The following is a 3509-nucleotide window of genomic DNA, read 5'->3' on the forward strand; positions in this document are numbered from 1 at the left end:
CTAAACACTCGTGGCCTCTTCACATCCTTCACACTCGTGGCCTCTACATGGACACTACTGCCAGTCACCTTGCTGATGAACCGCCAACTGCCATAGCCTTAGGGAAAAGTCACTTTGTCTCCAGTTGTATTATCAAAATCCCATGCTTACAACTACATTCCCTGTTGCAAGAATGAATAGACAGGTATTACCCAAGTCAAATGTTCCTCTTCAGTGGCCTGGCATGAAATGGCATCATGGTCCCCTACTCCCACTCCCAGAGCATCGAGGGGGAAATAACCCAGTACAAAGCTAACAGTCCTTTCACAGCAGCTAGGTAGCCCCAGCAGAAATTATTTACCGAGGAATCCTGAATCACGTAGGCCCATTTCCAGTTCCCTTTTCCACACAGTTCTTCAGACCAACCTGATCATCAGTGTGTCTCTGTATTTACTGTTAATAAACTGGGATTGGTTTATGCTGTCCTCTAATTGTCAGGAGTTGCAAGGCTGTGTCCTGGAAGCGCACCGATATTTCAGAGAGGCTGGGCTTTAAAGCTTGGTTTGTTTCTTGGCATCTGCAATGGAGCTGAGCCTTCTTCAATCAAGAAGAGGACGTATTTGGTTTTGTGTTTTTTTTTTTTTTTTACCTATCTGTTTTGGGGCAAGGAAGAAGTTACTTTGAACACGGGCTGAATTTAACCTCCTCTCTATAAGTGATTGGCTATATTGCTTTTCAGCTTTATTCCCAAAACAAAATCCTGCACCTGCATTTTGCCATCTGTCACATGAGGGGCCCAAGTCACTGTGAGAAAAGTCAGCTTTCATTTTGGACATGGAAGACAAGATGTGTGGATGTTCTCAGCATGCAAACAGGAGCAATACAGAAAAATGTGTACCAGAATTGGAGGGAAAAATGATGGATCACTGGCTTTTGCAACTTCTCTCTACTTCTTTATGTCCAGATTATCTTCCCTGATTAAGCCTTTCTTGGTGCTGTAGCAGAACATTTATCATCTTAGAAGTTTCTCGCTTCATTAAAAGTTACTAAGGCTCAGGTGGCCCATGGCAGAGCGCATGGAAACTTAGAATCATAGAATCGTTTAGGTTGGAAAAGACTCTTAAGGTCATCAAGTCCAACCGTTAAGCTAACACTGCCATCCCACCACTAAACCATGTCCCTAAGCACCTTGTCTACCCGTCTTTTAAATACCTCCAGGGATGGGGACTCGACCACTTCCCTGGGCAGCCCGTTCCAGTGCTTGACAAGCCCTTCAGTGAAAAAATTTTTCCTAATGTCTAACCTAAACCTGCCCTGACAGAACTTGAGGCCATTTCCTCTTGTCCTGTCGCCCGTTACCTGGGAAAAGAGACTGTCCCCCACCTCACCACACCCTCCTTTCAGGCAGTTGTCGAGGGCAATAAGGTCTCCCCTCAGCCTCCTTTTCTCCAGACTAAACAACCCCAGTTCCCTCAGCTGCTCCTCATAAGACTTGTGCTCCAGAACTTCAGTGATTTCATAAATAATGCTCAGCTGCTTAAAGGCCCGAAGTGATGAAAGGCCAGCCAGGAAGGGCCGAGGCTCTTGACACTGCTCTGGGTTCATTTGTGTGTTGAAGTGCGGCATTAGGAGTAGGGTAGCCTAGCCAATTCCCTTTCAGCAAAGAGCAATTCTGCTGGCATCTGCACTGTTTTTACTCAGAAAAAGTATAATTAGAACAAAACCCCAAACTACTGACATACACAGTGTGGTTGTAGAGCATCATAAATGTCTTATCCACAAATAAAATGGTACGACTCCCAGATTGAAGTTTGTCTTGTTGGTTTCTGCACTGGCTAGACTTCTGAAAGATGGTGGAATCAGAAGTTAGAGCATAAAACTCAAAATTACTTGATGGATGTTATAAACCATGCAAGAAGATGTTAAGCTAGTATCTAGATAAACCAGGAAGCTGGCCTCTTCACCCCCATAATAATCATGACTTAAATTATAACAATAGCTAACAACTCTACCAAATATTTGAATTCTGTTCCATTTCTCATCAGAGACTGTTTCCGCTCGGATCCGGACAATTTTAATTGAATGTGAGCTGGCGCCGTTTCAGGGAAGCAGGCTTGAAAATCAGAAGTGCAGTTCCAGAGGGCAATCCCACCCCATAAGAGCTACACAAAAGACTCTTAAGCCTGCCTTTTCAAAGACCTTGAGTGTTTGCACTTCCTAGATTTAAGCTGCATTTACGCCCGACTCCTGTACGCAGGATGACTTAGGACAAGCAGAAGAAACACGCACAAAGCAAGAAGGCTGTTGCTGTTTGGCGTCAATAAACACGCACTTTCACGCACTTTGCACTCGCAGCTTTATCATGGAAATCATTCCGCACGCTCCTACTGCTAATGATCTGATTGTTAGGAGAAAGGCGGACCCCAGTCCTATTGACTGTTTACATCTTAATGTGCCCTGTTTTTGAAATCTACTTCCAAACTAACTGAGGTTCTATTGTGTGATACTTCCTCCGCAGCATCACACATTTGCAATCAGCATCAGCTCCTCAGCCATAATCACTTCCCGCCTTGGCTTCTGTTCAGCACTGCAGCTCGCCGCAAAACCGAACTCCCGTAAATCCAGTCTGTATAGATGAAATGGTATAGACACAGTGGAACTTAGGTGGCAGTTGGCAAGTGGTTTTATTCATTGGAAATGCTATAGACTGAGTTTGAAATGGTTGTAAAGAGCTAGGGTTGTTATTGCTGTGTGTTTTTTCCTGCTCTTTTGCTTGTATGTTGCCTTGAATACAATTTTAGCAATCTATCCCCTGTATCGGAGGACACCACATCACCTGCATGTCCCATTGGTGCAAAATACTGCAGATGCTTGCCATATGCCACCAGCAACTCCGGTCGGAGTGTTTGCAGAAACATCACGGCATTCATCTGCATAGAGGTGTCCATCTGCATCATAAGCGGAGTTGAAGTCTGAAATTATACAAGTGAGAATTCCCAAAGACTTAAGGACAAAAAACCAAAGCAAGAACCATATAACATTTTAGGATAGGAAGCTTCGTCATGAAATTCTAGTGCCTTAAAATAGTTCCAAGTAGAGAATGTTTTCTCACACTTTCGCAGTATTTCTCCTAATATGAACGACACGCACAATAATTGTATCTGTGTTAAAGAGAACTTCGCTATGATGAGCACTGCTGTGAAACCTAACTTTGCCCACATTCAACAGCAGCTTCCTATCCTGCTTACTTCTATTTATTTTTTATGGATTTCAGTACTTCAAATCCAGCTTTTTTGATTTCTCTGTATAACTTCCACTCCAGTTTCCATGCAGAGCACTGTAATCATCACTGCAGGAAAAGTCGACACTGAATCAAAGATGAGATAAATCTAGAGCATACAACAAGAAGATGATGGTGGGACAACCATTAAGGATGTTTCAGTGGACAAAGCCGGTACATGCACACGCCCTTGTGCTCCCTCCAGTAACAAACACCTTTTATCTGAAAGTGCAAGCACAGGGCAAGAAGT

The 3509-nt window shown here is 43.7% G+C and overlaps 1 protein-coding gene across 1 annotated transcript in view; it reads right to left on the reverse strand.

Annotated features, from left to right (window-relative positions):
* Positions 1 to 2631: 2631 nt before the first annotated feature.
* The window catches only part of LSM8 (LSM8 homolog, U6 small nuclear RNA associated), a 10566-nt gene continuing 9688 nt past the window's right edge, over positions 2632 to 3509 (reverse strand). Inside the window, exon 5 of the transcript XR_004843032.1 lies at positions 2632 to 2951. The gene's annotated coding sequence lies outside the window, so the exon portion shown is untranslated. The remainder of the gene's footprint in view (positions 2952 to 3509) is intronic.

The sequence above is a fragment of the Egretta garzetta genome, unplaced genomic scaffold (assembly GCF_000687185.1).
Source record: "Egretta garzetta isolate BGI_Z169 unplaced genomic scaffold, ASM68718v1 scaffold169, whole genome shotgun sequence".
NCBI classification, from domain to species: domain Eukaryota; kingdom Metazoa; phylum Chordata; class Aves; order Pelecaniformes; family Ardeidae; genus Egretta; species Egretta garzetta.